The sequence below is a fragment of the Neofelis nebulosa genome, chromosome 5 (assembly GCF_028018385.1).
Source record: "Neofelis nebulosa isolate mNeoNeb1 chromosome 5, mNeoNeb1.pri, whole genome shotgun sequence".
In the NCBI taxonomy this organism is placed as follows: Eukaryota; Metazoa; Chordata; class Mammalia; order Carnivora; family Felidae; genus Neofelis; species Neofelis nebulosa.
Genome location: NC_080786.1, coordinates 11,207,439 through 11,221,736, shown reverse-complemented (window position 1 = coordinate 11,221,736; position 14,298 = coordinate 11,207,439). Strand labels below are relative to the sequence as shown.

The following is a 14,298-nucleotide window of genomic DNA, read 5'->3' as shown; positions in this document are numbered from 1 at the left end:
CAGTCGGTGAAGGGTCCAACTTCAGCTCAGGTCATGACCTCACGGTTTGTGAGCCGGCACTGGGCTCTGTGCTGATGGCTCAGAGCCTGGAACCTGCTTCGGATTCTGGGTCTCCCTCTCTCTCTGCCCCTGCCCCACTCACACTCTGTCTCTATCTCCCGAAAATAAACAAACATTAAAAAAGAAACAAGAAAAGCTCTTCTTACAAGACCAAACGTCAAGTCACAAGTTGAACACTTGATGGATTTGACTACAAAGGGCTTCTGTTCAACAAGGACACTTTAGACAAAATTAACAAATGTGTGGAGACTAGGAGACCGATTAATATCTAGAATATAAAAGGAGTTCTTACAAATAAAAGCCAGAAATCACTATAAAGCATGGACAAAGGAGAAGAAGAGGCAATACACGGAAGAAGAAAGATGAATGGCTAAGAAGTATCTCAAAGTAATCAGAGAAATACAAATTCAAACAACTAGATTTTAACACCCAGTAGCTTTAACAAAATTAGAGAGTAAAACACCATGAAGGAATGGCAAGGATATAAAGATGCTGGAACCTTTTGCATGGCTAACGGGAAAGTTAGCTCACAGTCCCATGTCTGTACAAGGTTATCTCATGCACATGCTCACAGTCCCATGTCTGTACAAGGTTATCTGCAAGGATGCTCACGGTTTATGAGGGTGGGGAGTTTGAAGCAATGCAGCCGTGCGTTAGTGAGAGTCTGTACAAATCAAATGTAGACTATACAGAAATATACATGCATCAGTTGGAAGTAAAGATGTAGAGATACGTACAGCAACATCCATACAACTTAAAACATACTGCTGAGGGGCGCCTGGGTGGCTCAGTCGGTTAAGCGTCCGACTTCGGCTCAGGTCATGATCTCGCGGTCTGTGAGTTCGAGCCCCGCGTCGGGCTCTGTGCTGACAGCTCAGGGCCTGGAGCCTGCGTTGGATTCTGTGTCTCCCTCTCTCTCTGCCCCTCCCCTGCTCACACTCTGTCTCTGTCTTTCAATAATAAATAAACATTCTTAAAAAATTTAAAAATTTAAAAAAAAAACTTACTGCTGAGAAAAGTTTAAAAAGAAAGGGAAAAGATATGCAGGACCATACAACTTAGGCAGACGTAAAACACATATATAAGTAAACAAAGACCCACGTATATCTGAGGAATTGATGCTAACAAAGACGGGGGGGTGGCACAGGGAAAAAGGAAGGAAAACAGTTTTAAAAGTTTAAAAAAAACATTTTTTTTAAAGGCCTAGTGGTATGGCAAACTGGTAAGTTTGCCATCATCCAATAACGATGGCATTAATCTTAATTATATTTATAATAGTAAGTATCACGTAAGTGTGAACTAAGTGCCATAAACTATCTTAATATATACACACCTTAAATCATTTAACCCGCTTCATAATCTCATGGGGTAGGGACTAGAATTTCCATTGCACAGATGAGGAACATGCACAGAGAGAATCAGCTCTTTCCCCAGGTCACGCAGCTAATAAATCTAATAAATCATGTGGCAGCGATTCAAATCCACACCAGCAGGTTCCCAAGGCCACGCCCTTGGCCATTGCACTGCACTGGGTCACTAGGGGCCACTCTCTTCCACCGAGGTCCAAAACAGCCCAACTCTTTCCACAACACCATGGCTGATAGCTTAGTTAGCATTCTGGAAACAAATGGCTTTTTAATAGCCAAGTCCTGTACAGCATACCAATTCTCAAATACTTAAACAATAAGCTCATTAAGCCTAAACTACATTAAGCTGATACTTAAATTTTTTTAATGTTTAATTACCCATGTCGATAAGGCCAAGGTTTGATGAATAGTCCATCTACAGATGTCAGAGATGAGGTTCCCAACACCAGAGCACCTAATGGTGTTTTATGCACAAGTCCCCCCTCCCACCCCATGCCCCACTGTCTCCCCTAGCTTGTGACAGCCCCCGGGCCAGGGCCAATGATTAACCAGCCACTGTGCACCTTGTGAGAACTGATACAGGGCCTCACCCTGCAAATGCTAGGAATGCAATAAAGTGAGAGCAGTGAATCCTCCCAGCCTCAATTTTAACAGCTGGTTAAACAACTGCTCCTTCCTTGAAAACCGTATTCATTCATTCATTCATTCATTGTTTATTTTACTTTTGAGAGAAGGGGAGAGAGAGAGACAGAGAAAGTGTGTGTGTGTGTGTGTGTGTGTGTGTGTGTGTGTGTGTGTACCATGCGAGCAGGGGAGGGGCAGAGAGAGAGGTGGGGGGGGGGGGCAGAGGATCTGAAGCAGGCTCTGCAGTGACAACGGACAGCCCGATATGGGGCTCAAATTCACGAACTGAGAGATCATGACCTGGGCCAAAGTCAGACACCTGACCGACTGAGCCACCCAGGCACCCCAGTGAAAACCTAATTTTAAAAATACCAACACTGATTCACTGATACCTTCTCTGCTTTTTTAAGGGAAAGAGTCCGGAAAAGATACATCACACACAATCATACATAAACACGAAATGCCCAAAAAAGAAACCTGGTACAACATCAATCAACACACATTATTCAGAGAATTCAGCAAGTATTTCTTGGGCTTCTGCTATGTGCCAGGCACTGCTCTAGGAAATAAAAATGTAACAGTGAACAAAAAGACAAATATCCCTGCCTTCAGGGAAGTGGCATTCTGGTGAGGCAAAGAGACCAAAATAAATAAATCGGTAAAATATAAACTGTATTAGATAATGCATATTAATACATAATAATATGTGTATTACTATATATATGTAGTATGTGTATTATTATATATATGTATTATCTATGTATTATTATATACATATGCTAACATCTGGGGAACAGCATTCTAGGTAGAAACTCAACAGGTGCAAAGGCCCTGGGGTGGAAGTCTCTAGCTGGCATGTGTGAGCCAGGAGGAAAGTGTGGCCAGTGTAGAAGTGAACAAGGCATAAAAGCAGTAGGAACTGAGGTTAGAGAGCTAACGGACTGGAAAGATGAGCTGAATTAGAAATTACAAACAATTGCCAGGCGAGCCAGAGTAGCTGGTATCAGCTGGGGGCTAATTCAGACACTCCAAATGATGGGCCAATTTGAACAATGGGTTCCAATAAGCTTCCTTCCTCAGGGCCACGTTCAGGTATTAAATTGTTATTTGCGTACAATTTACATATGTCTACATAACATGTATCATCTCTATTGGATCATTTTCACGGTAAAATTGTATTACTACGGCCCTGAAGATGGGCATTTCGTGATTTATTCCATCCTCTATTTCTTCTCACGTCTCCGTATAATCGACCCAGAAGATATTTTATGCCAGAAATGAATCACAGAACAAAAGGAGACCACACGCCAAGGAATTCTACAAACGATCCCCCCATAACAGGGGGGAAAAGGGAGCTCTTATTTCATGTTTAAACTTCTGTCACCTACCAGCGGGGCGAACCAGCCATGGGGATGAAAAGTCCAATGCAATTCTACGACAGAACATTTCAAGAAGCCAATTTGATTTTCTTACAATCAATAACTAATCTCTGACAGAAGTGCTCCTATCTATTTAGGAGAGATCATTATCTCCTTTCCAAATGCTCAGGCACAAAAACGTGAGGCTCAAAAGGGCTCCTACTTGTGTCTCAAAATACTTCACACTAAAAAAATTAAGCTGTGCCCTGACAACGTCCCTCAGGTGCACAGATCCTGTAGGATCTGTGCGATAAATCCCCCTAATTACCTATTCCAAGCTTGGTATATACTGGTGAGGTTAAGACCGAATTGCAAGATTAGCTAATAATGCAGGAAATCAGTAAACACCCCCATACCAACCGCGCGGGGGATGATAGCCACAGGAGGCTGCAGAAATCTTATAAAGCCTATGCAAAAATTAGGAAGTTTTCCCGAAAACCCCTTATTTGACTAGAACCGTAGAAGCGATGAGAATTTCCCTTCCTCTTTTCTGTTGCACTTTTTATACGTATGTAACACGCGGTTATATCATACATCTACGTAACCCCTCCTGAATTTTCCCCGAGGCACTTCTTGCCAAAGCAGAAATAAACCACAGGTTCACAAGCTTATGCTAACACTATGCTAAGCTTATTTTTAGACACAAAGGAATTTAGATTTTGTGTCTTGGGGTTTTTAAGAATCCGGACAAAAGATGTGACAAGTACACAGGGCAACAACAACAACAACAACAACAACAACAAATAACAGTTCTTATTTTTTGCTTACAATTAATTTCTGGATCACAAAGAACCTGGTTCACTCTATTAAAAAAAATAAAGCAAGCCCAGGTTGGCATCATTTGCACCCCCAAGACAGCAAAAGAAGACTTAATTACAGTTTGAACCTATCCCAGTTATGTGACCTTTTCAAAGTCAATTTGAAATCTCCTGATCAGCCTGAGTGAGATAATCTGTATGATAAAAACCCCCCGCCTAGCCTAAAACAATCCTTTCTTTTCTTTGGCCAATCACCCTTTGTTCCACCCTCCTTCTGTAAAAACCTTCCAGTTCGTACAATTCCTTGGAGCTTCCCTCCTACTTGCTCATGGGATGCTGTCCAGTTCCTGAATCTCTTAATAAAGCCAATTAGATCTTCAAATTTACCAGGTTGATTTTTTTTTTTTTTTTTTTTGCAACAACTCTCAGACTTCTCGATTTTTAACAAAGAATTTACAACAGGGATTCATCAGAAGCGTAAGTGGTTTCAGGATTAGGCCCCTGTCGTTCCAATCACTGAATTTTACATAACCTGGTCCACTGGACTTAGGCTGGTGTCGCTAACTCCCATGCAGAAAGTGGGCGGATGGAGCGAACAGAAGCACCCCAAAGAGGTTTAGATCGTGTAATATGAGGATATTTGCACTGCCCAATCTCAGGGTATCAGGTAGCCAACTTAGAAAAGCTGTAGATGCTCTCAATGTCCTCAACTTAGCCAACTAATTAGATTTCCCGCTGTTTTTCATCCCTTCATGAGCACTGCTGGCACGCACAGAGGGTACTGACTGCTCACAGCTTGGAGGCTCTCTCTGGTTATGCTTGTACAGTTGTGCTCCCCTCCCCGCTGAGCTGGGTGTCTGCAAAAGACCGAGCGTATTCAGTCCCTGCTCTGCTTATGCTGGTGTACTTATTATTTTAACTGCGTAACTTACAAAATAAACTGACCAAATATAAACGTAAAAAATGACTGCTTTTGTGAAGTTAAGCTGTGTGACCTGAGAAACGTCAATAAAAACGAGTTGCTAAAACACTGCTGTTTATTTAGGTGTGTGGGCAGGTTAACTATAAAAGACTAGAAGCCATTTATAAAAACCTAAGATCCTGTAATGAGTTTGCCCTGTTCTTTAAAGAAAGCCCAATGGACACAAGTCAACACCCCAAAAAACCTACTAATCCAACTAAAAACGGGCAGAAGACACGACTAGACATTTCTCCAAAGACGACATCCAGATGGGCAACAGACACATGAAAAGGTGTCATCATCACCGTCAGGGAAATGCAAGCCAAAACTACAAGGAGATATCACCTCACACCTGTCAGAATGGCTAAATCAACAACACGAGACACAAGAGGTGTTGACGAGAATGTGGGGAAAGGGGAACCCTTGCGCCCTGTCGGTGGGAATGCAAACTCGTACAGCCGCTCTGGGAAACAGTGCCGAGGTTCCTCAAAAAGTTAAAAACACCTGCTCCTCTCATGGCCCTCTGAAAGTACATTCTTTTCCCCTGAAGTCCCAGACTCCTACCCCCTTTCTCCTTAGTTCAGGATGACATATATACCTCATTTTGCCTGTATTTGTAATTTCCATGTCTGGGTGGATTCCCTGTTATGTATGCCTATTCAATTTTACTTTCCCCTGTTCATCTGTCTCACGTCGATCTGATTCTTAGTCCAGCTAGAAGGACCTTGAAGGGTAAGGAGTTCTTGCTCCCTGACAATGCCAAGTTTAAAAAGTCAGGCAGGGGCACCTGGGTGGCTCAGTTGGTTAACCATCAGACTCTTGGTTTCAGCTCAGGTCATGATCTCGTGGTTTATGAGTTCGAGTCCTGTGTCAGGTTTTGTACTGACAGCACGGAGCCTACTTGGGTTTCTCTCCCTCTTCCCCTCTCTCTCTTTCAAAGTAAATAAGTAAACTTTTTAAAAAAAGAAACCAGAGAAAGCCAAATACCATATGATTTCACTACGTGGAATTTAAGAAACAAGCAAACAAAGGAAAAAAGAGACAAACCCAAACAGGAGATGACGGAGGATATGTGTGAAATACGCTTTCGTCAAGACAGATGATGTAGAATTTCTACCACTTAAACCCACACTTGATGAAAAAGGGACTTGGAACTACACCTAAAGTAGGGATTTTAAGTTAAAACGGCTTGAGGTTGTACACATCACATTCAGGATTCCTTCCTTCAGCCAACTGTTTTTGTGTTTTGATTAAGGGACAATGTGTCATCAGCTAAGAAGACTTCTCCTGGAGTCTCAGCCCCAGGCTTCCAGAATGCTGGAGCGGCCCGTCTTCAGACGTGTGAACCGCACGAAGGCAGCCCCCACAAACTCAGTGGCACAAATGCTGGCTCGTTACAGAAGTGGTGTTGGTCCCCTGGTGTCCACCCCCGGGCAGGTCAGCTCTACGTAAATACTCTGGGACAGGGAGGAAGTTGGCCAGAGCCTCAGGGAAATGGAGACGCGGTCTTCGGACACCTCAGAAACACGACAGCTCCCGCTAGGACTCAAAATGCTTTTGAGCCAGGATGTCACGGTCGTACCCAAACTCCAGAGGACATGACGGAGAAAATTAAAGTCATCCTCCCCTGCGTCAGCATACATGAGAGATTTTTCCCCGCCTCCAGAGATCCTACCTGTTGAAGAGTCCAAATGACTCATTTTTGTTTTTTTCAAAAAGGGTTTTGATTCAAATCCAATTGGATGCCTGCGGCGTTCACAGACCTAGTAGCGACCTTAACTCCAGCAGATCATCGGGCCTAGTTCCATCAAAGTGAATAATGGAAGAGAAAAAAAAGAGGTTAAGGGGACTGAAAAAAAACACACGGCCTTCTGAGGAGCCAAGCTGAGATACCTCCCCATGACTGGATTACGATACTCCTAAAGCTCTGAGAGAGAAGAGTGGTGGCCACCAAAAGAAAGACGGAAATGACATGTGCCACACACGTGTATGCCCCACCTTACGCCCTTCTCTGCCCACTTTCTATCTCCAGCAGTTACTGAAGCAACCAGCTGTGCCCAGACGGGAGTCCCTGCTGGACTGCCTTTCCCTCCTGCCTTCCGACCTGGGGCTGTTGTCCAAAAGCCAAGTGGGAAAGTCAGTTGGATGGCCTTCCAACAACAGGTACGAGAGCAAAACCTAGAAATGCAAGTGAGAGTCCACAACCCCACGGGGCAACCGCCGATCACTGGTAGAGAGAAACCAATGGATAAGAATGCCATCTACCGTACGCAGGGTGGAGACTTCAGAAACACATTTTGTAAGGTTCCTGTCAGGGCAACCGGAGGGATTCTGTTTTAATAGCCCACAGTGGAACCAGCACAATAATAGCATCCCTTTGGGTCTTTGTCTCCTCTGTATTTCACGCTTCCTGCGCTCCCTACACTCCACCTGCCTGGGATCACACTCCTGTGCTCAAGCCTTCACCTCCAGGCTCTGCTTTCCAGGGGAACCTACCTAAAAACAGTGGGCACACACTGTTTCACAGGGTGCAGAACAGTAACCCAAACGGTATGCTTGCTGTAATCTGTCATCCAATATCTGGTGATCTTCTCCTTTTCTCTCACACCCAGATTTACTCTCTACAGGCTGAAGTTCCAATTGGCATGATGTCAAGTTTCAATGCCTCCTCAAATCTTTCAAGAACTATATTGAGGAATACAGAGATAGATTTTCAGACAAGGACCCAATCTAGACACTGTAAACAGAGCCGAACTGATTTTAAAAAGTTCATGACGATGTGTTTCCAGGACAGGCACCCAGCGCTCGTGGGAGTCACATGGTTAACAACTCCATGGTCATTGGTAACCCTGGACCATCCGTTCTGAACCAAAGAAGGCAGCCATGAGTGCACATGCTCTGTCTCAGCAGACAGAGGGCAGACAAGGCAGTGACAGGGACTCCGGGATCTGGGGCTATGGAGCTAGGATCATCTGACAGGTGGAAAGGAGAAGATTGTTTTAACCATGAGCAATTGTGACAAGACCGATGAGATTCTGTCTTAGGTTCACACTGTACATATTAAGATGCTGAACTAGGATCCCTGTCAACACCAATCACCCTCCATCAGGCAAAAGAGGCTCCCTGTGTTATCTCTGGGATCTCAACCAAAATCAATATAAAGCAGAGATGTGCTTTGCAGGAAGTAAAACATGTGGGTTCCAACCGTGAGATTCCATGATCTAAGTGGATTGCCTCAACCCATGTACTTTACAACCTAGGGAACGAGGAATGAGACTAACACCTCATCCAAAAGAATTAAAAACAGGCAATTCAAATACACGTACATGAATAACAGTAGCACTATTCACAACAGCCAAAAGGAAGAAACAACTTAAAAGTCCACCAACTGATGAATGGATAAACAAAATGTGGTACATCCATACAATGGAGTATCAGTCAGCCGTAAAAAGTAATAAAGTATTCATACACGCTACAATGTGGTTGAACCTCAAAAACATTATGCTAGGGGCACCTGGGGGGCTCAGTCGGTTGAGCATCCAACTTCAGCTCAGGTCATGATCTCACGGTTCAGGAGTTCAAGCCTTGCGTTGGGCTCTGTGCTGACAGCTCAGAGCCTAGATCCTGCTTCAGATTCTGTGTCTTGCCCTCTCTTTCTGCGCCTTCCCTGCTCTCTCTCACAAATAAACATTTAAAAAAAAAAATTATGCTAGATGAAAGACACAAGAAGTGACATTGTATGCTTACCTTTATATCCAAAACAGGTAAAAATCATAGAAACAGCAAACAGAATGGTGGTTGCCAGGGGCCCAGGGAAGGGGTAAATGGAGAGTAACTTCTCAAAGGGTACAGGGTTTTATTTTGGGGTGATGGCAACGCCTTGGAGCGAGATAGAAGTGGTGGTTGCACAGCATGGTGAATATACTGTCACTCAACTGTCTACCTTTCAGTGGTTATTTTGTATTATGTGAATTTCAGCTCAGTGGAGAAAAAAAAAAAAAAAAAAAAAAAAACGATTAATGCCTTAAGAACCAGGCAACCCTCCATGGACAATCCTAACATGGCCTGTCTGCTTCTCCCCAAGTCCTCCTATCCATCCTGAAAGGGCTTCTTTATTCCATGTTGATAGAACATAATATCTTATTATAAGGCTGGTCCTATTTCCCCTGATGAAGGCAGGACCGTATACATACGATGTATCTGGATAAATACTGGGAGGCATTCTAATCAATGGCTCCAATTTTCTCATTAAAATAGGAAGTGAGCCCACCCACAGAAGAATATGAACTATCCCAAATATGTTAATAGCAGAGGTTTTAGAGCGGGGGAGACCATGCTGTTCTTTCCTCCGGTTTCCAAATTTTCTTACATGCAATTACACTACTTTTATAAGATAAAGAGCTCACCTAATGAAGTGTATTATTCTGGAATCTCCTGATCACACGGACTGTATTACACACAGAGAGCACACCTCAGTGGGGAGTAGTTCTCTCTCAGACTTCACCCAAAGCAGCTGCAAAGCTGAAGTTCCAGTGCACACATTAAAATAAAACAATTTAAAAGAAAAAAAAAAAAAACAGCAAAAGCAATGACTCCATCAAGTCCAGATTTGAAATACTCTCCTGTTGTACATGCCCCAGAAAAAGGGAGGTGTGAGCGAACTAATTCTTTGCATTTCGGAGATCCTCAAACCTCTGTTACAGGCAGCTGGCAGGCTCATTTTCGGTCCCTGTATTGCCTGCCACTTTTTGGTCCCCATGGCTCATCCATGCATTACTGACTTGACTCCAAGACAGATCCTACATGACTGAGGTCAAGGCATCGGGAAGAGACGTGTCCCCTGCAGAGGGCAAATCTGAGGCAACTGAAGAATGACACAGGGAAGAGGGGCCTATTTTTTAAATCCTCCTTGGAACAATTAACCTAATGCTGGTGGCCAAATATAGACACGCAACTCTCTTGACCTTCCTCGGGTCCAATCCAAAGGTTTTTTTCCCCATCACCCTTCTTTATTTCTCCGCAGATTTTGATGTTAGTGAGTACTCCGAACTTTCGAAGCTCCTGGGATGAGAGAGCATACCAATTCTCCCGCATCTAAGTGCGCAACCTTCAGCTCACTGACGTCTTCCATTTATCCTCCACGCCCCCAGCCGTAGGTTGTCTTCAGATCTTTGTATGTACTTTCCTCCACAAAGAGCTTTTTCTTGCTTGCGTCTTCAACTGTCACCTTTTCTCAGAGGGATCACAAATGCTTACTGTCCGCCCTCAAAATAACTCAAGTTTCCAAAGATCTAGAAGATGTTTTCAGGTAAAGGATCCCCCAGCCCGATGCCTCATTTTCTCTCATCACATTATCTGCCCATGCATGTATCCCAGCCTCCAAGTCACCAGTCATCCTCCATTCTCCTTGTTCTTTTATTTCACACTGTGGTAACCATTCCTACCTCACGTTCCCTCCTAGAGACTGTCCATTCCTCGTTCTGCTCGCTGTCGCCACCTCCAACTCATATCTGTGTTGACTACCAAATAAGCTGTCCAACCGAGTGCTCAAAATACGGACCCCCTCTACATTGAACTACAGGAGCAAGAGTATATTGTGAGACAAAACTGCATTCTGTCGAAAACAATCAGCAATCTCTCTCAGAAAATTTAACATGGAAAATTGGTGACGTGGCAAAAAGAACGACCAGGGGAAGGGGAGGCAACCTAGCCATCAGGGGCATCTTGGAACGATTACAACCCCGAGGGCAGCAGAAATAACGGCAAGAGCCACGAAAGAAGAATCCAGAAGGTATAGCCCACCCGCAAGAGCTAGATATGCAGTGGGGACGGGTGAGGATCCCTGGTGGTGAAGGGCAGAGCCGGCCAGGAAACGGACACACCCACCCAGGAAGCGCGGCCACCACTGACCCAAAGCTGCCCCCTCGTCCTGCTCACACGGCCTCCACTCGCACCTCCTACTGGGTGAACCTACCTGGAAACGAGACCAGAGGGCACCAGAAAGGCCGCTCCTCAGCACACAGCTGAACAGGTGTTATGAGTTTGGGCTACATGAGATTACTCAGAATCAGAATTTATATCCCAGGACACCTGCCATAAAGGTTTGAGGTCTGCTTGTTGGGTCTGGGGCACGGTATGGTGTGGTTCTATCTAGTTTGGCATGATCCCCGGTGTTATTTTTTCCTGCAGGTCTGTGACCCTTGGTCTTACCTCTTGCTGCACTGCCCCCCCTCCCCACCAAAGGCCCATTTCACTTTCTCTTCTGCTATGGTCCTGTGCTCCCTCCTGCAAAAATTTCAAATCCCCATCCCCACCCCGATACCTTGTTCCAATATGGACATACAGCAGGTACAAAAAGTCATGGTTAAAAACACCGTACAATTCTCATTTCAAACGTGAAGCACATGAGTTCCACTATGCTAGTTCCAATTCTACCCGGCGACCTTCTTCTTTGGTTCTTTTTACTTTTTTAAGTTTATTTGAGAGAGAAAGACAGCATGAGTCAGGGAGGGGCAGAGACAGAGGGAGAGAGAGAATCCCAAGCAGCCTCCGTGCTGATAGCAAAGAGCCTGATGGGGGCTGGAACTCACAAATGGTGAGATCATGACCTGAGCCAAAGTCCCCAACGCTTAAGCGACTGAGCCACCCAGACGTCCCTCTTCAGTTCTTCTGAAAACTCATGCTCTACTATTCCCAAACTCCTACTGTGTTTAAAACAAAAAGCAGCCTCCATTTTAAAGAACTGGTTCCCATACCAAAGCCCATTCTCTTAACTGTGCTTTTGCTACAAAATAAAAGGGAGCAATGCCTGCCTCCCGCAAGCCCACACCTTGCTATCGCCTCTCTGCCCAGGTTTCAGGATTAACACAGAAACTGGCGAAGGGCATTTCTAGCCAAGAGCCAGGAATGTCAGGGCATCGAAAAGCATGGCAAAATGGTCTAAGTTACTGTCCCACATATTAAAATGGAAAAGGATGAAAGGTACACCTTAATTTTCTTCTTTACTTAACCACATCCCTGATTGTGATATAAATAGTTTATCAGCTAGGAGCTCTTTATGTTGCAAGTAACAGGAGAGTGAATGACAGTGTCCTAAATTTCAAGACCCTTTTTTAATCAAACAGCAAGAAGTCCAGAGTTGGGTGGTCCCAGAGTCAGTTTGATGGCTCTTCCCACTCTTCTGCTCAATTACCCCCTGTGTAGTGGCTTCAGCCCAAAGGCACAATCCCTCATGGTGACAAGATGGCTGCCACAGCTCCAGATGCCTGGTCATCACGGATCAGTATCCAGAGTAGGAAGAAAGGGAAATGAGACCAAGGGCCTTTCTCCTTCTATAGTGTTCTCCTTTTGCCAGAATGAAAATATCCTCCTCCTACCCCTGGCAGCCTCCTCTTTATGACCTATTGGTCAAAACTGGGTATCATGGCCATCCCTGCCTACGAGAGGAGCTGCTGAGTGAGTACCTGGCCAACAGGCAACTTCTTAGTCACGAGGAGCTCTGACCAAGCACAATGCATCCCTAGGCCTGGGAGCGTCAGCTGTGGAAAAACTCAGGCATCTACGGGCAAGAACAGAGGAGGAGACGCTATGGAGCCATCAACAGCTTCCATCATGGCAGTCTCTTCGGAATGTTTCCAGGCCGCTTGAGAGAAAGCAAATCTTGCGTCTGTAAGAGGGTGGCAGAATTCCTCCTCCTTCGGCTTTCATGGCTACTCTCAGGTACCTCAAACTCATCTTGGAAACAGCCACGGCTGAATAAGAAGTAAATATTCCCTCACTAGAACACGTTTGGTATATGATATACGTGTACGGGACTCAAAAAGTGCCTGAGAAATGAAGGAATGGAAAAACAAATACTCTGCCTTCTTGTCTTCCTGAACATTCAAGGGCACATTCAGTGGGAAGATTGAACAGGTTCATTTTCACCAATGCAGAAAACGTGAAAAGAACCCGAAGCTCGTCTGGCTCCATCATTCTCAGTGACAACCTAAGCGCTTTGGGGCATGGCCCAGTCACAATTTCCAGTCATATTTATGATGCCTATCCTATCTGCTCCCTAAACTCAGGCCTTCCTGACCCCGTGCCTCTCCTGAGCACAAGTCCTTTGGTCTTTCCAGGGGACGGAACCTTCATTTGTGCTGGCTGAGTTGCAAACCTCTTCCCATGCCCACTCGGGCCTTTCTTTGCTCAATACATGCCAGGTCACGTATCTGACTATCATCAGCTCACCAGAATCTTCTCCGACCCTCCAGATGAAGTTGGTGGGTCCCTCCTTTGAGACTGTGGAGCACGGGGTTTATATTTCAATTAGAAACCCTTGTGTTTTTTTTTATTATGGTTTATTGGTTTACCTACCAACTCGCACACGAAACAGCCTCAGAGCAGTGGCCATGTGGAACCGATCTTCATGGCCCTGGTGTTAGGCAAAGTAGCATATACACGATGCTGGTCCAGGGAAGGGTTTTTTGTTTTCTTCTTTGTTTTTTGCACCCAGGGCACTTATCACCGACTGGGACACTTCCTTGAAATCCGAGTTCAGCTTCTGGCCATCTCCTCCTCCCTCTTCCTACAGTCTTTCATTGTTACTCAAAGGCTCGATCTGTCGGATATGCTAGCCTATAAAAGTAACTACCATACTTTGCGGTTCTTCCCATCAAGAGGTGGGGTCTCTCTCCCCACGTCCTGAATCTGCTTGGCCCCGTGATTTGCTCTGACCTATAGAATGCACTGGAAGGGACGCTGTGTCATTCCAAACCTAGGCTCCATCTTCTGTTCTTGCTACATTTGGAAGCCCGCCCAGCCACAGGCGCACAGACCCAGGGTCATGGGCTACAGGATGGGCAACACGTAGCCCACTGGCACTGCCCACCCCTCAGCTGCCCAGCCAACCGACCGCCAAGCACGCGAGGGAGGCCACCTAGCAATACCAAGCCCAACCCGTTGTGAACTGACCGGAGACACATAAGCAGGCTAAATGAGATCATCTGAGCCCAACTGAGACAAGAAGAAATGCCCAGGGTAACTGTAAGCTAAATAAATGGTTGGCATTTGGAGACACTGAGTTGTGGGATGTTTGGTACACAGATTACTAGTGCACAGATCTCCAGATG

The 14,298-nt window shown here is 45.1% G+C and overlaps 1 protein-coding gene across 3 annotated transcripts in view; it reads right to left on the bottom strand.

The window, feature by feature from the left end:
* Nucleotides 1–14,298, bottom strand: part of OSBPL10 (oxysterol binding protein like 10) — a 313,900-nt gene that overhangs the window by 164,282 nt on the left and 135,320 nt on the right. The window lies entirely within an intron of this gene.